Source organism: Silene latifolia, chromosome 10 (genome assembly GCF_048544455.1).
Source record: "Silene latifolia isolate original U9 population chromosome 10, ASM4854445v1, whole genome shotgun sequence".
Lineage (NCBI taxonomy): Eukaryota > Viridiplantae > Streptophyta > Magnoliopsida > Caryophyllales > Caryophyllaceae > Silene > Silene latifolia.
Genome location: NC_133535.1, coordinates 111,442,770 through 111,467,820, shown reverse-complemented (window position 1 = coordinate 111,467,820; position 25,051 = coordinate 111,442,770).

Here is a 25,051-nt window from a genome sequence, read left to right as displayed (position 1 = left end):
TCATGTGAGTTGATCATACAAACATGTTCTCAATTAGATGCAAGCGCTTATTGTTGTGACGGGATCGAGTTGGTGTATAAGCTTACAATCCCTAAGAAGGTTTGGGTCCCGGAGCCGAATCGATTATATTGTACAATACCTACAAGTCGACTTAGTCCTTGCTATTCAACTATATGCATGGTCTAATGAGGCTCGAGTTGGTGTATAAGGTTACAATCCCTAAGAAGGTTTGGGTCCCGGAGCCGAATCGATTAGATTGTAAAACACCTACAAGTCGACTTAGTCCTTCCTATTCAACTATATGCATGGTCTAATGAGGCTCGAGTTGGTGTATAAGCTTACAAGCCCCATTGAAAAGATAGGTGATGGGTAAAAAATGCAAGGATTCATAGGCTCGCATTTCATCAAACATAACATGTGCATAAGTTGAAATCACAACAAGCAAGCAAATTAATTATGGAGACATATTAGATTAAGCATAGATCAATCCTCATGTTGGTTTCCCCTAATTCTCCATTAATCCTAGTCAAAGAACTACTCACTCATTATCATGGGAAACATGTCATTAATGTTGTCAATCATCACAACAAGTATAAACATGATAAGAGAATGAGGAAATAAACAATAAAGAGTAAAGAGTAAAGAGATTATACCAAACTTGAGATGAATAAATGGAAAGGAAAGAATAATAGAAGAGAAATTGATTGATTGATGAAGAGTTGTCAATTCTCCAATAATAACCCAATAATCTTCAATTACCCAATAATAATAAACTTGAACAATAATTAAGGAAAGATTAATGTAGAATGGTTGAGATTCATCTATTCTAATCTACCCCTAATCTAATCTAAGAGGATTTTCTATTATTGGAACCTCCCCCCTTTGATTATTACAAATGGAGTATATATATAGTAGTACATCATTAGGTTAAGCAAGGGTGGATTAGTAAATAACAATGCTAAGTTTTAAATAAGGAATTGCAAGTCTCGAGGGAGATGCGCATATCACGTAGCTACTCCCACCACGATCCGCTCGAATCAGCTTGGAGCACGGCAGGATTGTGAAGGGGTCCGCTCGTCTTGCTAGGAGGACGCTCGGATCAAGAGTCAATGATCCGCTCGTCTCAATTCTCGGTCCGCTCGGATCTGGATAGGGCAATCTGCCCGTCTTGTGCTTAAGACGCACGGATTCTGCAGCAGTTTTCCATCGTCTTGCTTTAGGGTCTATGATCTACGTGTACTCTTTATTCCTACTTTGTCGGTCGTCGCTCTTGCCTCCTCTTCATACTAGTCCATCTAAGATTGTCAACAACCTTCCAAATACGCACGGGAGACGGGAATTCCGCCTCATTATCATCTTTCCTATAAGACATATAAAATGCACTAGGAAGCCAAAAAAAAAAAGCATTTGACGAATAAAATGGCCATGAAATGTTATAATGGTATGCAAAATAGGTTCAATTAAGGGACTAAATGTGCGTAATTAAGAGTCACATCAATAGTGGAGGGAGGAACTTGCTGTGGTGGAAAAGAAAATGAAGGCTTTTGAAAGCCTTGCTGCTGATTCAGATGTTGCGGCACATAGTAATTCTACGGCGGAAGTGGAGAATAGTTAGGGTAACCTCCACTTTGAGAACCATAATGACCCTGTCTATAATGCTGATAGGCATAGACTCGACCATTCTCCGCTAAACAAATAACAGCATTGTGCCCCGCAGCACCACATCTCTCACAAAATGCCACCTGCTGCACCATAGAATGGAACATAGGTGGACTCCCCCAAGACTTTCTACTCTCCATCTTGTCAAATCTGGCATTAAGAGCTCCCAACTGCGCTAGCATGGGGATGTTAGACATCTTGGCAGAAAAATCAAAGGTACTCAAGCCTTTCCTTTGATGATCTTTTTCCTAGAATCCTGTCTAGGTAGGACCTGTAGGACCTATCAAAACGACACTAAAGGAAAAAGATAAGAACTGCCTCAAGGAATAAAGCCCTTGAGGCTAAAGATAGACAAAAATAAAGCAAGTAAATAAAATAGTTGCCTCCCCGGCAACGGCACCAAAATTTGACACGGCTGTCGCAACCCTATCATAAATAAAACCAACAGGCTCTAACTAATGCAGCAGAGGCAAGTCGGGTATCGTATCCACAGGGAGGCAGTCACTATCTACTCGTTATTCAGTCTGTCTACGGTAACAAAGTAGGGGGGTTTGAGTTATTTCAACTAAACTAACAAACTGAAATTAAATAGCAAGGATTGAAATAGGAGATTAATCAGATAGAGAAAAATATGCCAGAACGTCGGTTCACCATGATATTACACAAATCAGCTAAAGGTAAGGTCAGTCGGTCTGATGTGAGAAGGGTAAAGGAAAGGTCATTTCGGTCCGCTATCCGCCCTAAAATACTACTAACTTAGCTTTCACCCTCATTAGAGTATTCTATTGTTCATAACAGGTCTGTTCATTCCAATCTTTCGATCTAGGTCTGAATTTAACCACTTTAATTACTTCAGTTGCATGCATTCAACCTAATAATTACAGTTATGTTGCTATCAAACAATTCTCACAACCAAATCTCCTAAACCAATTATCGCATCATCGTTATACTACCATGGTTCCCCTAATCCTAGCATTAAGGGATTAGTTACGCATAACAATGAATAAAACAATAGCAAAAGATGAAATAATAACTGACATAGTATAAAGAGATATGCAAAATGGAATTAAATTAAATAAAGAGAGTAAAAGAAATTACAAAAGTTCAGATCCGGGGAAATAGAGCAAAGTAACGTCGAAAGAGTAATTCTCCGATGAAAGGAAAGAGAGATATGAAAGGAGATAAAAGGATCCCCTAAATGACCTAATAATCTCTTATTTATAAGAGATAATTATTATAAGATAAACTAAGATAAAATTGAAAGGTCTCGACTTGAAATATGCTGCGTCAGACTTGATTTGCTCGATCGACCAACTATAAGTTAGTCGATCGAGAAGTATCTTCCTAAAAAGCTCTCGATCGAACAATAAAGTGCTCAAAAGCAGTCGATCGAATACTTAAGTGCTCGATCGAACACTTAAAGGGGCCGATCGAGTAGATTAACCCCTCGATCGTGCATGTTCAGCGCGTAATTCCTACTTTGTGCACTGAACTTCGAACGGTCGCCACTTCTTCGTTACTTGGGCAAATCAAGCGTTTTTGGTGGCGTTGGAAAGCTAAGACGATAAGATTTTATCTCCAATTTGAATCACCTGATTAGAATTTTTAGGACTCGAGATATGGCTCTTCAAAATAGGCAGTAGTAATATGAAGCTCTTTGTTTGTCCGCTAAGCTTCCTTACTTCTATGCGCATCTCAAAATAGTAGTCTCCAAGCTCCGACTCAACTTATCTCCTAAATGCATGCATAGGGACATGTATTAAGATTGATTATGCTCCTCTCCCGTTCATACCTACAAATAATACAAGACAAACCAAAGTAGACTATTCGGGGGACATTTGTAGCTAAACATTACACAAAATGCATAGAAATGCGTGCACATGAAGTACAAAATGCCTATATAAAATGCACGCATCATGCTTCATTGTTTCATCATCCGAAACACGAAAAAAATCTCTAAAAAAACCTTTCTTCTTCTTTCACAAAATTATTTATGGATGCTTTCGAAAATAGGTTGCGACATTGGTGTCGGGATTTATTGCCTCCCGAGAAATATCAACTCGTTGTAATGGGAGTTGGCCAATTGTTGGTGCTTCATCAAGTCAAGGTGAAATCCTCATTCCTTGAAGCATGTTCTCGGTTTTGGGATTCGAAACATCATGTTTTCGTTTTCCCGAAAGGTGAAATTTGTCCTCTTGCCGAAGAAGTGGGCGCCATTGGTGGGTGACCGGATTGTACTCCGGTGCTTCCCCCGACTCGGTTGTGTTACAAAGAGAAGTTTCGTTTAATGTTGGGCTTGTCAACAAGTCAAGTGAACTTTCTCCTTGCTCCCCATGGTGTGGATATGTTGGCTCTTATCAACATTTTATCAAACCGGTTGGATGTCAATGTCTCGGAGGTGGCTAGGAGAAGGGCCATTGCCTTTTGCCTAGTGCATGCATACCTCCTTGTCGATGCCTTGAAGAAGGAGGGGTCAAAGTGTTATGGTTGTATGACCCTTGTGCATATAGTTGAGAAAATGGAGCATGGTAGGGATCCATCATGGTTGGTGCTTGGCGAGATCATCCAAGCTGTGGACAAGAAGGGCTCTTGTGGAGAAGCTCCTTCGTTCGGATCTCCAAGGATCCTCCAAGTGTGGCTGATGGAGAGGCTAAGGTATGTGGAGCCTCTGGCCGATTCTTCTTCTTATTCCTTCCGTCACCTTACTATGACGAAGAAAATGTACACGGATAGTTTTGCATCCACCGAGGCTTATTGGACCTCGAGATTAGTGGAGGAGGGTGGTCCTCATATCTGTTGGGTGGTGCCATTGTGGCACTTAAGGTCCTTCACGGGGTTGCCCGCTTCGGTCGCTAGTTCTTGTTCTTTGATGGTGGTGGGCTTGAAGGTTGCTTCCTTCATTTATCCCGAAAGGCTTATAAGGCAAATGGGGCGACAACAAAAGGTGCCCACTCAAGATACTCTTGTCCAAGAGAGTGTTTTCCGGAACTCCGAGCTTGTGGAGGTCTTCGAAAGATGGTGGGCCACTCGGCTAATTTGGGAGGTACCAAACCCCGTTGCCACGACATGGGTGACTCCCGCTTATGTCAAGTGGTCAAGAGCTCAAACCTTTGAGGAAAGGTCCAAATCTCGTAAGGACGAGGTCGTCGACTTGAAATATAGGGAGGTTGGCAAGGCCAACCGTGCCTTCTTTGATGATTTTGTCGATGGAGCTAGCCCGGATGTAATGAGCCCACCAAAGAGGAGAAGCTCGGGTCCTAAAGAGGTAATGGGCCGTGTATGGGCTCGAATTTGACCGAGTATGAGGTCTTGCAAGAGACCAGAGGCCGTCGCCGTTGTAGATCCGTTGAGGATCCATTCCGAAGAGGAAGTCCATGCTAGGCGGGCCAACAAGAAGAACAAGGGGAAGATGTACCCCGAGGGAAAAGGCAAGGGGAGAATGGAAGAATGAAGACCTCCATTACCCGTTTTATTATTATGTTGTAATAGTGTTGTGAGTTTTTATTATGTTGTACTAGCTATGTATTATGTATTTTGTGCTAGTTTTACTATGTGAGATGTCTTAGTCGACGTTCTAGCTTTGACAAGTTGTAGACTTGCTTAGCTTTATTTGTTGTCAAATTTATAATCCTTCTCATTATTAATTAAATAAGAGGATTGCTTGTGTCAAAAAAATTGTGAACGCTTGTTTCTTCCATCCATTTTGCAAAGGCAATTCGGTTTGAATTATCCTAAATATTGCACTTGTGAAAGGGATTTTTTGTGGGAAGAGAGAAAGGCTTCTTTTTTGTGGGAAAGGGGATGTTTTTCCCTTTTCTTTTTGTGGGAAAGGGAATGTTGTTCCCTTTCCTATTTATGACGTTGATATGGGTGGGTTTTTTTTTTTATTTGTGGGGATGGTTGTATCCTTCTTGTGTAAGAAAGGACTGCCTACTTATCCGCCTGAAAAGGCGAAATCAAACGATGCTCGTAGTTCAAATGTTTTTGTTAATTTTGTTTGGGTTTTGTGGTTGTATCCTTCTTGTGTAAGAAAGGACTGCCTACGTATCCACCTGAAAAGGTGAAATCAAACCATGCTCGTAGTTCGGGTATTTTTTGTATGAGTGCAAATGGATGTTGCCTTTGAAAGATCGAAGGTCGTTTGAAACGTGGAAAGGTGCCGTAACTTAGACTCGGTAAAACATCCGATTTCAAATCAGAATGCGTTGAGGAACTTGACTTGAAAGAGATATTGTGGTCACTAGTTGTGAAACTAGGGAGAGGTTTGTGGTTACTAGGGTTCAAGGGTAGTATTTCTTGAGTTGGTCTAGGTTGGCCGGGTTTGTGAAATCCTCCCCGTCTAGGTCACTCAGTCTCACTGCGCCCCCCGAAAGTATTTTCTTGACCAGGTTTGGCCCGGCCCAATTGGGTTTGAATTTCCCCCTCGGATCGACGGGTAGTGGTGCGCGAACCGACTTGAGGACCAAGTCGCCTTCTTTGATGTTTCTGGGTTTGACCTTTTTGTTGAATGCCCATTGTATAAGTCGTTGGTATAGCTGGACGTTGTGCAAGGCGTTGAGTCATCGTTCGTCTAGAAGCGTGAGTTGTTCGAACCTTCGACGGGTCCATTTCGCCTCAGGAACTTGACTCTCCAGTACGATGCGTAGATATGGTACCTCCAACGCTACTGGTTGAACCGCCTCCAAACCGTATGCTAGGTAGAAGGGTGTGGCCCCTGTGGGTGTTCGAATGGAGATTTGGTATCCCCAGAGTGCGAATGAGAGTTTGCTCGGCTAATCGCAGTAGTTATCTTGCATCTTCTTGATAATGGTGACAAGTGTTTTGTTTGTTGCCTCTACCGCTCCATTGGTTTGAGGACGATAGGGAGATGATCGATGCCGCTTGATTTTGTATTTGTCCAGCAAGGCTTGTGTTTCCGCCCAGAAGTGGGAGCCTTGGTCGTTGATGATTTCATGAGGTACCCCATATCTGCAGATGGTGTTGTCCTTGATGAACTTGGCCACTTGTTTGGCGGTCAAGACTACATATAACGGTGCTTCCACCCATTTGGTGAAGTAGTCTATGGCGACGAGGACGAACCAATGCCCTTTGGTGCCTACCGGGTTGACCTTCCCGATGATGTCGATGCCCTAGGTCGAGAAAGGCCAGAGTGATGTCATGGTGTATAAAAGGGATGGTGGTATATGTTGTATGTTGGAGAATATTTGGCAGTTGTGGCAATGTTTGACGTAGTTTCTACAATCGGCTTCCATGGTGGTCCAGTAGTAGCTTAACCGCATGAATTTTCGGGTCAGCATCATTGCGCTCATGTGAGGGCTTCATTCTCTATCGTAGACCTCTCCCATGACTTTTTTGGCTTTGTGGTGATCAATGCAAAGGAGAAGAATCCCTTGGGGTGTTCTTTTGTATAGTTGTTCTAGGTGTATCACGAATTGTGATGCAAGTAAACGGATGGCTCTATGTCCACTTGTATCAGAGTTGGGAGGGAATTCGTTTTTGGTTTTGTAGTTGAGGATGGCTTGGTACCAAGGTTCTATATGGTTCTCCTCGTCGTTGTTGATGGTGCAGATGTGAGCTGGCTCGCTCCTTCTCTCGACACATAGGGACATCGATGTCATGTCTTCAGGTATGTTGACGAGCCGGCAAGTTTTGCCAGGGCATCGGTAAATTGATTTTCCTCTCGTGTCAAGTGGAAGCAGTCGACTTGGTCGAAGAACTCGGCCTCCTGATTGATTTTTGCTCGGTAGGGTGCTAAGCTGTCGCTTCGGATTTTCCATGATCCGGACACCTGATTGATGATGAGTGAGGAATCGTCGTGGACCCTCAGTCTCTTGATGCCAAGTGTTATGGCGGCATTGTTGGTGACGGCGAAATCCTGTTTGACTGAGATCGGAACATGTTCTCCCTCTGGTGATATTAGAAGGATTCCTACCCCGAAGCCTCTTAGGTTTGATGCACCGTCGAAGTATAAGTCTCATGCGTCGGTGTCGGCACAAAGGATGTCTTCGTCAGGAAGTGACCAAGTGTCGGTCGTTAGATCCTCGTTAACGGGATTTTCTGCTAGGAAATCGGCGACTGCTCTTCCCTTGATAACCTTGGAGGTACGAATTTGAGGTCAAATTAGGATAGCATGAGTGTACATCTTGACAGCCTTCCGTTAAGTACGGGTTTTTCGAATATATATTTGACCGGGTCCATCTTGGTGTAGATGTGAACCGTGTAGCTGAGCATGTAATGCCGCAGCTTCTTTGTTGACCAGACCAAGGCAAGGCATGTCTTTTCCAGTTGGGTGTACCTTGTTTCGTATTGGATGAACTTTTTGCTGATGTAGTAGATGGCTCGTTCTTTGTCGTCGACTGTTTGTGCTAGCATTTCTCCCATGGCTGTGTCAGTGACAGTCAGGTATATGGATAAGGGAATTCCTTGTTGAGGCGGCATGAGGACAAGAGATTTGGATAGGATTTCCTTTATCCTGTCGAAGGCCTTTTGGCAATCAGCGTCCCAATCGGTGTGATCGGAGGCGCAAAGCTTCTTGAAGATTGGTTCACAAATCATAGTGAGCTTGGCTATGAAGCGGCTGATGTATTGGACTTGACCGAGAAATCCTCGAATCTCCTTCTCGTTCTTAGGCCGGGGAATTTGTTAAAGAGCTTTGATTTTGGTAGGGTCAACCTCGATGCCTCTTTTGCTGACGACGTGTCCCAGAAGTTTTCTGGAGGTGTCCCCGAATGCACACTTCTGAGGATTTAGTCTCATGTTGTATTTCCGAAGGCGAGTGAAGAATTTTCGAAGGGCACTGATGTGGCCGTCCCGTTCTTTTGATTTGACGATCATGTCATCGACATATACCTCCACCTTCTTGTGCATCATGTCATGTAGGAGTGTGGTGGCGTTTCTTTGATAGGTTGCTCCGGTGTTGATTAGACCGAAAGGCATGACCGTGTAGCAGTATGTACCCCACTGTGTAGTGAATGCAGTCTTGTGCATGTCTTCCTCAGCCATTTTGATCTGGTTGTACCCAGCATACCCGTCCATGAATGATAATAGGGCGTGCTCGGCGGTGTTATCCACCAGGATGTCAACATGTGGCAGAGGAAAGTCGTCTTTTGGGCTTGCTTTGTTTAGGTCCCTGAAGTCGACGCAAACCCAAATTAACCCGGCTTTGAACTTTTTGTCTACCTCTTCCTTGATTTTCAAATCCCATTCCGGGCGCATTCGGCGCAGCTTTTGTTTCACGTGTTTAGCTCCGGGCTTAATGGGTACCCTGTGTTCTGCAATCTCCCTGTCGATCCCAGGCATGTCTTTGTAGGACTTGGCGAATACGTAGTTGTATTCGTGTAGGAAGTCGATGAACTGTTGTCTTTCCGAGGGGTCAGGCTGGTCCCTATCCTAAGTTCTTGAGGTGTATTGTCGGTTCCTACGTTAATAGGTTCGGTCTCCTCAATGATGGGGGGGTCCTATCTTTTCCTTTGTCAAGTTCTTTGGCTAGGTGAGGTGGGTAGTCACTCAAGTCAAATTCCTCATGTTCGTTCAGAATTGCATTGCAGTTAAAATGAGACGAGTCATAAGCAAACTTAGCGTTTATTAAGTCGACTTGAGTGAAAAGCTCGGATAGGACAGACATCTCATGGGCAGTTAGAGGCAACACAGCAGAGGAGGTGGCCCCTGGAACAAGCTCCAGGTTGCTACCTTCCATGAGAGTGGGGTTAACCTTAGTTGACTCGGCCTCTAAAGAAGCCAGAAGCTTGTGATAAAACAGTGGAAAGGGGACCTTGACCGGGACATCGGGAGTACCAGGAGCTAAGACAGACTCTGACTCTCACTCGGACTCAGACTCTTATTCACTTCCCTCTTTGAACATAAGGCCTTCTCCAGTTGTGACCTTGAGGATGCGGCCTTGGCGATCGGTTCACTTGACAGTTTTCCTCTAGCCTTGTGTAGTTTTCTCTGGGTCAGTATCAGAGATTAAGGGGGTGGGATCGAACTGGTTATCCTTTAGAGCAATGTTGATGATGTCCTCATAGCCTAGGTGCTTGATGTTGTCTTCCCCGAAGAGAAGACTGACGGCTTGTCCGTCGAGCCACGGGGTCGACTAAGATTTGGTCGACGCAGTTTTGGTGTTGTCGGGGATGAAGTAGCAGTCTTGAAATACTTCTACACCCAGGTGCTTGACCTTAGCTACGGAGTCATAGATCGGCTCAGGAAAGCCGTTGTAGAGCTCAGATTCTCCCTCGGGGATGAAATATCCGTTGAGAGTCAAATGATAGGGACGGAGGATGACTCCGTGCTTTTTACGCTTCCGTATTAGGAGGTTCATCTCCTGGATGTCTTCGTCGGTAGGCTCATAGCCTAGCCCGAAGGGGATGTTAGGGACCTTGGCCTGTTTCAAGGGAGGCAAGGTGCTCTTTATTGGATTGAGAGGTAAGCCCGGGAAATAACCCTGGCGCATCAGAATGCGGTTGACTGTGAGGTTGGAGAACGGGTCACAATCAAAGGGTGCTGATTCATCGGTTAGGGCATTCATAGCTTGGAATCCCCATATTTCGCTGTCGTCCTCTTCAATGACCTGAGAGGTTATTCCCTTCTTCATGATAGCCTTGATCGGGGAAGCGGGAATTGTGATTGTCTTCCCGTTGAAAGGGACCCTGATTTTATGATGAAGGGTTGAGGTGACGGCCTTGACGGCGTGAATCTAGGGGCGTCCCAGAAGCATGTTGAAAGAGGCGTCGATGCCGACCACCTTAAAACTGGCTTGTATTTCCAAGGGTCCAGTTGCAGTGGTTAAGGTGATAAGTCCCGAAACCATACGACGAGTTACCATCATAGGCATGTACTCCTTGATTAGTTGGGACAAAATCAGTTTCTTTGATACCCAGTTTATGAGCCGTCTTGAGCGGAATGAAATTGACCGTGGATCCGTCATCCACTAGAACCATGGGCACATTCTTCTTGAGGCATTGGACGGTGATGTACAGGGCCAGGTTATGGTTGGTTTCGAATGGAGGGATATCTTTGTCAGAGAAGATGACCGGGTTGCTCAGGTCAGGGACATCCCTTGTCATGTGTCCTACTACTTCTTCTGGAGAGGAGGTAGAGGGAACTGTCAACTTTCCCAAGGCTTGTAGCAAAGCCTGCCAATGTTCAAAGGATGTAGCAATCAGTTGGGAAATTGAAATTTTGGCCTTTGCTTTTTGCATTTGTTTAAGGATCGAGTTTGCAGGAACCTTGGGTTCAGTGTCCGCGTCCGGGATAACTTGGTCATTCGTTGTTGGAACGACTGTTGAATTGTTCGGGCTTTGGTAGGAGCATCCGGACTGGGTAAGATGACCAATCTCTTTTGCTTGTTTGCCCTTTCCTGGAACAATGTAGACATCCTCTGTGTCGTCTCTCCAGATACCGTTGATTTCGGGATCGCGAGGGTACCTTGGAGGGGTATTCCTCGGTGGACATTTTTTGTAGGGGACGTTTTTGTGGGGGTAATTTTTATGGGGTTGATTATTGTGGGGTGCATGCCATAATGGTCGTGGGAGGAATCCTTTCTGGTGAGGGTAGTTTTGGGCGTTTGGATGACCGCCCTCGGGCGTGGTGTTGGTGGGTTGAAAATCAACCGGTGGTAGGCATCCTCAAGTCGGGTAATCCTTTTTGAGAGACTAGCTATGGCTTCCTCAACCTGTTGGAACATGGTGAGCATGGTTGCGGCGCTGAATACGAATATCCCGTCCGGGGTATCCTTCTACAAGGCATTCACCTTGTTATCAATTGGAAGGATGAGGTGCGAGCAATCCAAGGTTGGCTCGTCATCATAGATGGCATGGATTCCCAAGGGGTTTGTTTTATTGTTTGGTTTTGTGGGTGGAGGTAAAGGTAGTTCTCCTTTCTCGATCATATCTTGGATGGCATGCTTGAGTTTAAAGCAGGCCTCTGTGTCATGACTCTTTCCCTGGTGGTATTGGCAGTAGGCATTGGGATTCAAGAAACAGGTTTTCTTGGCCTCGGATGGGTCAGGAGTAGGCCCAATCGGTTGTAGTTTCCCTTGGTCCATGAGTCTTTTTAGGGCACTGGCATAGGTTGACCCCAAGTTCGTGAATACCCTTTGAGGACGCTCAGTTTTCTTTGCTGTTGGTTCGAGGATATTGACCTCATCAATTGTGTTTGTCTGGTCATAAGGGCGAGATCCGGTTGATGTAGATCCTTGATAGCCTCTACCCGTGGTTTTGGCTAGGACACCCTTGCGGAGATCGTCTTCAATGCGAGTCCTGAGGATTTGTAGGTCCTGGAATGTTTTGATGTTTTGATATCTCAGCAGGTTGGCATAAACTGGGCGGAGGTTGTTGACAAATTTCTCCACCAGAGTGGATTCATTCGGCTTACTGACCAATTTAGTGCTTACCCTCCTCCAACGGGTTAGGAATTCTGTGAACCCTTCCTTATCATTTTGAGTCAGGACCTCAAGAGTGCGAGTGTTAGCTTGGATTTTGACATTGTCGGCATATTGTTTGGCAAATTCAACGGTGACTTCGCCCCAAGTAGTAAGATTCTTGGGGTCGAGAGGATAGTACCACTGGCGGGGGATTGGTTTCAGGGATGATGGGAAGATCCGGGTGAAGGTTTCTTGTTTGACCTCCTTGATGGACATGTAGTCCTTAAAGGCTCGAATGTGATTGAGTGGGTCCTCCACTCCTTTAAACTTGGGTACATCAGTCAACGTAAAGTTGTCGGGTAGTTGATCCCTAACAGGTTCGAATCTTCGATTGTTCTCAAGGTGGTTATTGTTACCACGGGCTAGGAGTTGTTCTTCCAAGAGCTTGAGCCTCTTCTCAGTTTCAATCAAAGGCAGAGTGTTGTGTTCTCCGGTTTCCTTGTTTTCCAGGGTGTCGATACGGGTCTCGACACGGTCCAGGGTGACCTTAAGAGCGGTGAGCAGGCTGGCTAGCTGAGCAGTCGTGAGATCTCTGTTGTCATCGTTGTTCTTGGATGAAGCTGAGGACGGGGCCATGGCTCTGAGGCAAAAAAATGGCTCACATTACATCCCAATCCGACACGGTTTAACGACTAAACGCAGACAACACGAGAGACAGAAAGACAAATCAGACTAAACAAGACGAGGGCAACCGTGTGTGATGCCTCGGTGCTGACTCGATTTATAATGTGACGGTGTTGACCGGCCTTTGACTCGCGTCAAACCTAATGGCGTGACGCCGTTGAACGAGTCTCAAGGTGAGACGACTCATAAGTAAAGACCCATAAGTACGCTTGCTTCGACTCGATAGAGACGCGGCGGAATTGGAATGGTGGACTGAAGTTTTCGAAAATATAGATTTTCAAAAAGATTCGTTTGTCGCTTTATGGATGGCTTCCGAAGAGTAGGGATCTTCAGAAGTCGGTCAGTTGAAAAGTTGTCTTAAGTTTGTTTTCAAAAAACGGTTTGAGTTTGAGTTGAGGCGGCTCTGAAAACAATGTACTGTTTCCAAAAACGGTTTTTGAAATCCAAAATTGTATGTTTTGAAAATCGAGTTTTGAAAGGTTTGACAAGGTCTCAGGGACGGTGTATGGTCCTCGGGATTTGAAAAGAGCCTCGAAAAAGGAGTGTGTGCCATTTTCGGGTTTTAAAAGAGCCATTGTGTCAGCGCGAGACGGGTTAAAATCCGTGTCTAGACGCGGCGATTATAACGACGTAAAAAGGTGTTTTTGAAATGGTTATAGAAAACCGAGTTTGAAAATTGTCATTACGACGGCCTAAAAAGGCATGCTTTTTTATATAGAAAACCAGGTTTGAAAATCGCCATTATGACAGCCTAAAAAGGCGTGTTGTTTGAAAATGCGACGGTTGGTCAAAGATCGAGGTTTGAAACAACCATTATAACGGCGCAAAAGGGGGTTTGAAAGTTTGAAATGACACGGAAGGACTTATGATCACATAACACATAAGCAATCGCAGTTTCATTATATTATGCATAATGCTGATACGGGTTTTGGCTTAAAGGGTTGGTTACACACCATGCGATCAAACCCCGATTTTCGAGAGGGATACCAATCAAAAAAAAATGTGTAAGGAGGGTGCCCTGGCCTCGTGCTAGAAGAAAATGAAAGCCCTTTGACGAAACAAAAATGTGTAACGTCAACGGTATGGTTGACTCAATCGGGATGAGAAACGCGGGGATGAGAAAACTCACGCCGACGAGACGAGCTAATTGGTCGAATAGGGTTAGGTTGTGGGCCTGGACAAGGAACCCGACTTATGACTGTAATATCAATTAATGCATTTCAACCAAGACCTCGTTCGAGTCTAACCATCTAGGGATCACAAAGACACAAGTGTCCTAGTTATCCCCAGCGGAGTTGCCAATCTGTGGAAATGGGCCACATGCCGGTCTATGGGCGTGGGCCACCTACCGGTATGTAGTTATGGGCCACCTGCACGTCAAACCTATCTATGGACATGCACCGGTCTTTTGAAAGCCACGCTCGGTGGCGTAAAAATGCTTTCGACCGGTTCGTTTTAGATCAGTCGGTTTCGTCTCGGCATGGGTCTCGAAATGATGCAAGAGATGTTCGAAGTCGCCACCAATAATTTTTGGGATGCTTGGAACCCGTTCGAATCCACTTTTTACCTAAGTCAACCAAGGCAAAAAGCCGTGTTTGACATAGGTACTAAAGATAAGGAATCGTCCCTCTTTAGCATCCTATCTCTAGAATGACTCTCGTACGCCCTGGATAAGTTCGTCCACTATACAAAGTTTCTTAGGAAGAGGTGAAGGTACGTATTGGTAAGCCCTTTAATCGGACACTTAATCCCGCCCGCAGTAGCGGCCTCTACTGATCGATCTTGGTTGTTTAAATGCAGAAGTTGATAAAACGGGTAAATGCATGAATGCGCATCCACAAGTTTGAACATAACATGTGAGCTTTCTATGTCAGTTGTTTATCCAAGTATCAAGTATTTGATGTCAAGTTGGATTTAATGTTGATTTGCATGCAAGACAGAAATTAAACATCCATTTACCGAGTTAGGTTTATGGTGCATAACGTGATCTGTTTGTCTTAGTAAGCCGTTTTTCAAATACAATGTAAAAGAGGCAGATTTGTCATATGATCCGTCCTTTATTCAGGTTAACAAAAGTCGGGATCGTCCTAGACAAGTGCTGGAAGGAAACAGGGTCTGCATCAGGCAGCCTGTTTAGGCGCGAGCCATCAGGCGATGCAAACATTCCTGTCCTGGTTTGAAAATTGAAAAATGATTGGCCTGTTTAGGCGCGAGTCAGCAGAATATCCAAGGGGCGTCTTCTGACTGTTAAAATTTTTGTAAAATGGTTTGAAAAGAGTGTGTTTGAAAGCGTCTTGGTTTGAAAAGGTCGTTTAGACCGCTTTTGTATTGATGTAAGGAACGAGACTTGAATAATCATCATTATATTTGTTAGATATCATTAATCTCATTAATTTACATATTCATATGTGAATAAATTTATTTAGTCATAAAATAAATTGTTGATCTTATGCATGCAAACTAAATAACAAGAGATGAGAAAATCGTTTTCTCACCATCAAAAATTCGGCCAAATGGGCACAAATGAAAGTCTCCTACCTTCATTTGTTCTTGAGCTAGAAAATACATTAGGATGATCATCCATGACTTCAAAATAGAAGCTCCCAATAAGTAGCACCCAAGACTATCCCAAAATCCCACAAAATAATATGTACTAGATATTTGTAATGTGGTTTACCTTAAAATCGATTACTAATACTCATATACTACTAATAGTATTATTAGTGATTGATTTGTACAAATTTGATTCATAAAACTTAATTTTTATGAAGAACAAGAGAGAGAGTGTGTATTTTTCATAAAACATGAGAGAGTGAATAAAAATTGAGAGAAAATCACTCAATAATCTCCCTCAAAACCGGTGGGTATAGGGTCTTTAGGACCCTTTTTCTTTTTCCTTTTTGTCTTCACAAGACTAATTAGTGTAAGCCTTTGTCATAGTCAAGTCACTATCAAATGTCATAGACAAATGAATAAGACAAATGAATAAGACAAAACTTCTAAAATTGCCCACCAATTTTTTCGGTTATTATCTGTAATATGGAGTTCATTTTATTTTTGTCAATTGTACAATTATATGTCATGTGACATGTCTTATGTCATGTTTTAATTTAAAATGCGTATTTAACAAATTAAATATCATTTAAAAATTAAATAAATCACATTTAACAAATTGACTAGTAATTCAAAATTACTTTCACATAAAATGGTCATTTAAATACTAGTTAGTATAATTCACAACATCTTGTAATTATAACTAACTTATCATTCTCATCTCGCGTGTTTCGCAAACACCGATTAATTTTAGTAATATAACTTCTTAAATTACTAAATAAAATCTTATTTAATCACATTATAATAAGATGTCATTTTCTCTCTTATGATAATAATTTGTTTAATTTTAAGGAATTAATTAATCTGTATCGACATACAATTAATTAACCTTTTTCAATTAAGGGAATCGTCCTTTAGGTGTGACCTCAAGGGATCAACTGATCACCACCGTCGCACGACAGTAATGTCAAACTCTAGCCAGCCAATCATTACCGATATGTGTGGACCAGTTGACTATATATGTAATGTATCATCCCTTTCGTATTCTTGTTATGAGATTTAAATATGTGATCAATATGATCGACAATTGTGATCGCATCATTGACGGGGACACTTACTCCAACAATCTCCCACTTGTCCTCGACAAGTGTGCGCCACCAATTCTCTTGTCCTATTACTATCTCCCACTCATTACAAGGTGTCTTTCGGGTCGTACTTGCAAGTGATCATATCGAGAGTGGTTTCCTCGATCTGGAGAATAACTGATTTGACCGGAATTTTCTACCATAGAAACCTTCCGAGCGTGGCCACGCATTTCCAGTTCATTACTCCTCGAGTGGCCCTGAGATATTGTTTTAACCTTGACAAAGGGGTGGACAATTCCTATCTCACTATTCCCTTCGACTAGCCACAACAATCATAACCCAAAATATGCCCATTTGACCCCATTTACGAAGGTCGTAGTAACATAAATCAAAGCTAATCTGAAACTGTGCCATCTTAGGCGAACAGTCTTTAGTCAAAAGAATCGACTCATTAGAATACTATAGTAGCTCTCGCCACGACCAGGCTATATAAATTTGCCAGAACTCTATAAGCGGTCACTGCCCGACAAAGTGTTCCTAATAGTCTGCCTATGTGATCGACTAGTCATCTCACATGACTGTATGGCACTGAACTTGCCATCAATCGCATCACACTCTACTCACTTCGAGACGTCACCTCATACAAGTGACTATGGGCGAATACTATGTTAATTCGGGTTCACTTTAACGGGGTTCAATATCGTCATACAACCCGTTTGGATGTAACAAAGTATAATAAAAGAGTTTTAAAGTAAAACTCGAACGACAAATGCGATTATCACATATGAATAGTCAATGCCTGATTATTATTTCATATTCTATAATCTAATTTGATCTTGTATGTAGTTGTTCATCTCAATCCAATTAAAATGACATGACTCATCATGTTAAGCCTATGAATAGGCATTGTAAGTAGGTCTTAGCAACTCCCTGCTCAACCTTGCTACATACTTGTTTTCCTTTCGTAATGTATACATTTGCATTACAAAACTTTCTGAGTACGTGTCTAGATCCAATCTAGACATAGGCTTTCTTGCCTAAAAATAGCTCCCACTGTTTTCACAGTGTGCGGGACTAATCCCTCTTGCACATCCCATGATTGCAAGTGTACTCAATTTCCGTTGTAAATATTTCTCATTGTTCTTTATTGCCTAGAACGATTCTAGAAAATATATTTCTTAAATAACATAGCCACAATGGTATCTTAACCATCCTAATGTGTTTTGATTATGGTTTTGTCGGAAACCATGCGCAATCTCAATTGTCAATTATCATTTGTGTAACACCCTTACACAAAATTGCATCAAAAACACTTTGCTTTACATCCTTAATGCTTCTTCAAGCACTTAAGGGTAATCCTTTTGGCTTAGTTGGTAACCATTACCTAAAATCGATTTGAAACAATTCATCATACTCAAAGTATATGAAGTGTTATACATCATTTCCTATTTAATTGATTCGGCAGCGGAAGCAAATGGAATCAATCAAATATGTTCAACTTGATTGAACTAGTCATGAATCTTATCAACATAAGACTTCTTATTTGAAGCTAATATCATGTGGATTTATCTCCATAAATCTGGATATTAAAGATGTATTATATATATCTCCAAGTCTTAAATCATTCCCAATGATCAATATGTCATCCACATATTATACTAATTAAAATTACCGTAACTCCCACTAAACTCTATGTATAAACACAACTTCTCGACTTATCAAGAAAAGTTATATAACATGATCAAAACATTGATTCCAACTCATTGATGTCCTACTTAAGACAATCTCTTAAGTTGCACATTATTTTAGGATTGTAAGAATCTATAAAACTCATGACATGTATTGAATACATTCCTTCTAATTGAAGAAGTGGGTTTTAGATTCACTTGTTATATGTATATCATCATAATGAAATACAATCCCTAAGAAGATCTGAATAGTGCAAAACACTTTGCAACTAATCAAGCTTTGATATCTAACTTAGATATCCAACAATTCCACTCGGAATTTATTTCGGATTTTCATGGCTCTAAGTCTTGTATTGAGTTGTGACTTAAACACTCTCATTTAAGTCATATGATCATTACTTTCCAGAAGTAACTTGAATCAAACAATTTCTTTGTAAGTTGCAAGCTCTTTACTTTCTCAAAGTAACACTACTTCATCATCTTCAACAAGTGATGATTTTAACCTCCTAGGTTTTGAAGAAACAACGTCTTACACAAAACGTCACATGTAGCCAAGAAAGACCAGTTTCTTGCGAAATAACGTTCTTTTGTGGCTCTTGAATATTTTCTCCTACTCTGTCTTCTAGAAATAAACTTGTATTCTAGGAACACAGCTTCACGAGCCACAAACTTGTTGTACTTGTGATTATAGTAAGGAAAAATGAGCACTTATTTCTTTTGAAAACTTACAAGTATGGTACCCTACCATTTCATATCTCATATGAATCGTTTTAGGTTTACTGGAAAAAATAATTTAGACAAAAATGATAAATTCCCCAAAAGGTTCAAGTAACTCAAAGTAACTTGATTGAAGTCCAAACCATATCGAATAGTGTTTGATTTCTTATCCAACCACACATTATCCCATAATATATGCTAAGAGAGATTTACATGTGATACTATATCACATTTTCTTTGGCTTCTATCAAAGTCTTTACTTTGATAATCCCATCATGACTAAATCGTGATTCATGGAACTCTTTGAACTTCTTCAAAGATTTCTCTATTTACCTTATTAAGTGAACACATTAGTGTCAACTTAAATCGTTGATAAAATAAAATGATCAACCTATTCTGGATCAATGATTTACAACCTCGATCTCCTTTTAAACCAAAAGGCAGGAGACATCTTGCTTTGAATACAAGATACGCATATACCATAAGATCTAATGGTTTCATGAGTACTCGATAACTCTTTGCGTTCATCATTCCAGAATCTAAGGTTTAATCTTTGGGTTACCAATTTGAGTCTTGCATCATCTTCATGATATATCATTCTAGTTTGGTTTAGAATATAATCACCTTGATAATGGGCTAGCCATACATCAAATCATGGTGTATAGGGTCACAAAAGTAAAACCTCTTTTGTATCTTAAGTTTATATTCTTATTTAGAGTTTATGTACTTAATAGGCACAATTAAGTACAACTCTAAACCCAAAAACTAGATTGAGTACACAATGACTCTATCTCTCAACATCATTGTTGCTAGTCGTCATATTCTAATCATCCTATGTATCAAATACAATGATGAAAACCACCACCGGTTTCTAATATTGACGAAGTAGTACTAGCAAAATTTTATGTCAATCAAATAAACATTTAAAGAAGAAGGTCCCATTAGATGTCCCACAACTAACTTGTTGATTTTTCAATAATTTGGGGTAGTTTCCTTTCTAGCGTCCAACAATTAAGACAATGGAAACTTTATCGGTCGGGATTGATAGGTTTATTATCGTCATTCTCAATAACTTTACTTTTAACATTATCTTGTATCAATTCCATTCTAATTTTTACTTCTTTAAACCTCACCCTTTTCTTAACGGTTTAAGAGAATGCTCCCACTCATTTCAATGAGTCTTTGCTAAGAGATGCAAAATTGAAATTCATGAAGACTACTCTTCATTCGTTTGTTTAGTCGTAAAACTTTCATTGAAGTGGTTGCGGTATTTTGGTCAATTTTGATTTCAAACAAATCTAGTTACCAAAATGATGTAACGTTTTAAAGTAATTAACTCAATTAAGCATATGAGAAACAACTCATTGTAAGTAGATATGTTAGTCAAGAATCAAAAACCCTTTTGATCACGAATAACTTTTATCTATACTCTTTACAAGAGATCCTTAGCAATGGTTCATATGAGGTTTTAGAAGCAAATTCATATTTGTCTTTAGTTACGATGTTTTAATGGAGATTTGAATCAAAAATCGAAATGATATCGTATATGAATTGTGGTAAAGAAATAGAACAATATGATAACGGAATAATGAAAACAAGAACATTTATCATTATAATAATACTTGTAAATAATTTAACAAGTAAAGCATTTACATAGTAACCTCTACCCAACCATGATAAATGATTCCAAGATCCAAATTCATATTAACTTGGGGCACGGTGTGCCGAAATACCCTTTATTAACATGACTCGGTGGATTAACTCTTTAATCGATTCTACTTTTAGAACTCTTGGTCGATAAAATTACATTAATATTTATCTCTAGCCCGAAACACATCCGGAAATCGTCGTGAATACTTTCGTTGAGTTCAATCCAAATTTCGAATAAATGTGTCCATAATCCGAATTCATATTAACTTAGGGCACGGTGTGCCGAAATACCCTTTATTAACATAAATTCGGTGGATAGACATTTATCACCCACTTCCCCTACGTAACAAGGTTTGTACCCCGGTAGGACCGAGTGCACTCCCTCATGAAATAGGTTTTCATGGTTTCTACTTTTTGGTAAGGCTAAGTCTCAATTGTTTATTTTATCGAGAGGTCATGTCAATTTATTATCTATCACGTTTTAAGTGAACTAAAGCGGTGAACTACGATAATTGTAATTGACACGGTCGATAAACTCGATTTAAAATGCATGTTTAGTTATGGCGATTTAGCGATGCATGCAACATATAAATAAAATGCAAAGCATAAAAATAATCCTAGTAGGGCCTTCCTAAAATAGTAAATCTAATAAACTATTACAAATTTGGAAACCAACTCCTTTGGTCCCTTGAACTTCGGTCTTGGCACACACTTCAAGGCAACACTTTATTTGATGGATCGCCTTTTCGAATGGCACCGTCTTCAAGGAACTCCGAAATAATTAAATTACATAATGAATTACATAATTTCCTATTATACATTTGTAATTAAAATAAAAATAAATCTATTAAATTACAAAACGGTGATACGAGATCACAATAATTACAACTGAATCGATATTCCCATACATTTCGGGTAATACTAATTAAAACTAAGGCCATACTAAGTAAAATTACATAATTCAAAAATTACATAAAATTAAATAATGACAATCATAAATAAAATGCAGCATTATAATATGTACGAGCATGCCAAATTTTATGCTAAATCGCCTTTAAAGAGCCAATATCGTATATTAATCAGTTTTTACGGATTTGCGTAATTTAATCTTTTAAAATCACAATAATTACATAAATTCATATTTATGTACAAGTTAATTACCCTAACCATCTTAGGACTCAAAATTAGTCTCCACTAACATTTTGACAATAATTAACCTTGATTTCTTAATATTGTTCATATATGGACCTAAAATACAAAATTATGCTATAAACTTCAAATTAAATTATAAAAATTTCAAATAATTTCGAAATTTGAAATTTAAACTCATGAACACTCTGAAAAAATACCATGACACTCATAATGTTCAAAACTTATGTTAAAAATTTCGAAAACTTATCGTGAAAAACAATGTTGCGGTTTATCGATTTTAACAATTATGACCATAAAAATATGAGAAAAATTATATTCATCAACTTTTCACTTTTAGATCTAGAATATATGATAAAATGAAATATGTGACATTTTTCCTTTAGTCATGAAGTATGTTTTAGCATTATTACTAATTATAGTCACTATTTATGTGATTTTTCATCAAAAATTCATAAATCATGCATAAAGACTTCATTATAGCCAAATATTTTACACACATCTTGTAAAATTTCATGTGACAACATAATAAATTTCCATGACCAGATTCGAAATATAACTCATATTAACCTATTTACCCATTTAAATACGATTTTAATTTAAAAATCCATATTTCGAGCAAAACAACTCATTTTATCATGAAAATTTACAGACCATCAGTAGATAATATATGTGAAAACATATCCAAAAACCAATAAAAAATTCGAAGTTTAGCTATTTGTCGTCCAAAAATGACATTTTTATCATAAAAATCACATTTTTAATGCCAATAATATATAAAATGAACAATAAAATCCATAAATAAACCAAAATATCCTAAAAATCACTTAGGACCAGAAACTTTTAACATGCAAGGTTATTTTTTAGGTTTATCTTCATGAAACCAAATTAATTAGTTTTGTATGTTAATCATATAACTCGGAAAAAAGTATAAACCGATTTGCATGCAAACAACCTAAGGCTCTGATACCACTTGTTAGATATCATTAATCTCATTAATTTACATATTCATATGTGAATAAATTTATTTAGTCATAAAATAAATTGTTGATCTTATGCATGCAAACTAAATAACAAGAGATGAGAAAATCGTTTTCTCACCATCAAAAATTCGGCCAAATGGGCACAAATGAAGGTCTCCTACCTTCATTTGTTCTTGAGCTAGAAAATACATTAGGATGATCATCCATGACTTCAAAATAGAAGCCCTCCAATAAGTAGCACCCAAGACTATCCCAAAATCCCACAAAATAATATGTACTAGATATTTGTATTGTGGTTTACCTTAAAATCGATTACTAATACTCATATACTACTACTAGTATTATTAGTGATTGATTTGTACAAATTTGATTCATAAAACTTAATTTTTATGAAGAACAAGAGAGAGAGAGAGTGTGTGTATTTTTCATAGAACATGAGAGAGTGAATAAAAATTGAGAGAAAATCTCTCAATAATCTCCCTCAAAACCGGTGGTTATAGGGTCTTTAGGACCCTTTTTCTTTTTCCTTTTTGTCTTCACAAGACTAATTAGTGTAAGCCTTTGTCATAGTCAAGTCACTATCAAATGTCATAGACAAATGAATAAGACAAAACTTCTAAAATTGCCCACCAATTTTTTCGGTTATTATGTGTAATATGGAGTCCATTTTATTTTTGTCAATTATACAATTGTATGTCAAGTGACATGTGACATGTCTTATGTCATGTTTTAATTTAAAATGCATATTTAACAAATTAAATATCATTTACAAATTAAATAAATCACATTTAACAAATTGACTAGTAATTCAAAATTACTTTCACATAAAATGGTCATTTAAATACTAGTTAGTATAATTCACAACATCTTGTAATTATAACTAACTTATCATTCTCATCTCGCGTGTTTCGCAAACACCGATTAATTTTAGTAATATAACTTCTTAAATTACTAAATAAAATCTTATTTAATCACATTATAATAAGATGTCATTTTCTCTCTTATGATAATAATTTGTTCAATTTTAAGGAATTAATTAATCTGTATCGACATACAATTAATTAACCTTTTTCAATTAAGGGAATCGTCCTTTAGGTGTGACCTCAAGGGATCAACTGATCACCACCGTCGCACGACAGTAATGTCAAACTCTAGCCAGCCAATCATTACCGATATGTGTGGACCAGTTGACTATATATGTAATGTATCATCCCTTTCGTATTCTTGTTTGGTCGGAAAACTCGGTTTGAAAACCGTTTTAGCAATGTAAAAGAGTGTTTTAAGTTTAGTGATGGTGTAGTTGGTCAAGATGGTCGGTCAAGTGATTTAATGCACGATGACGGTACCAAACAATGTGTAAGGCTTGTATTTTCAATCGGTAGGTCGAAAACACGTGCCGGTTTGTGACAGAAGAAGTGGAGTCTAGAATTTTAAGGGAGAGATGAGGGGGCGGACACTCGCGTAAGGATTATGGTGTGTGAAGGTGGGTATTTATAGAGAAATGGGTGGTTGTGTGGGTTTTGAGCGACGTGGCCGCATGAGCTACTCGAAGAGGCGCGACACTCGCGTACCTTCAAATGGTGGCATTTGAGGGGTATTTATAGAAGATTGAGTGGTTGTGTGCGTTTTGCGCGAGGTGGCTGCATGGGCTACTCAAAGAGACGCGAGCCATTTCGCGGGTCTTTGAGGTGTCTGTCACTATCACGCAATTGAAATCATAATTTGTTCTATCCTATGTTTTGGATGACATGATTTGTACTTGACCATGAAGCATTCCGGGAATACTTAACATGGAAGTTTTGAAAAGTTTTGTTTTTGTGTTTGACTCGGTTTGACTCGTTGTTGGAGTCAGGATTTGAATTTTTGAGTCGGTTTTTTGTCCGGTGTCGGTTTTCACTCTAGTTAGTGTCATTGCGGCCCCGTTGTCGTGCATTAAACACTCCAGGTACTTTTGGAAAGTTTTGAAATGTTTTGTTTTCGAAATCGTTTTAAGTTTTCCGACGTATAGTTATACAAAACTGTCGATTAAACGTATCGATTCCTAAGCATGTTGTAGTCCGATAATCATCGGGTGTTTGTTGGGAAATAAACAGATACTGGGTATTTACAGGTGTTTACTATTTTGTTTGAATATCTAATATGTAGGACAATTGTTAATAAAATGAAAACTAATCATCCTCATCACACCATCAGCTTTTATTTATTTGAACGAAGCCTCCACTTACTGGAGCGGGTAGAATGGAATTCTTATTATGAGTCGTGTCCCCCACTCTTCCACATAATAATACCATTACCTTGTGAAATAATTTAGGTAGGATTATATCTTCATAAACTTAATCGTCTATTTTGACGAACTATTTAGGTCGTAATAATTTCCAGTTTTCTTATTTATCTGTCATTTATAGTTATAATAACTTTTGGCCTCAAATTTAAATTTATCATTTCATTTTCCTCCACATATTATGGTACTACCAATTTTTTTGTCGAAACTAATTGTGGAACATCATGTGGAGGGAGTAGGAG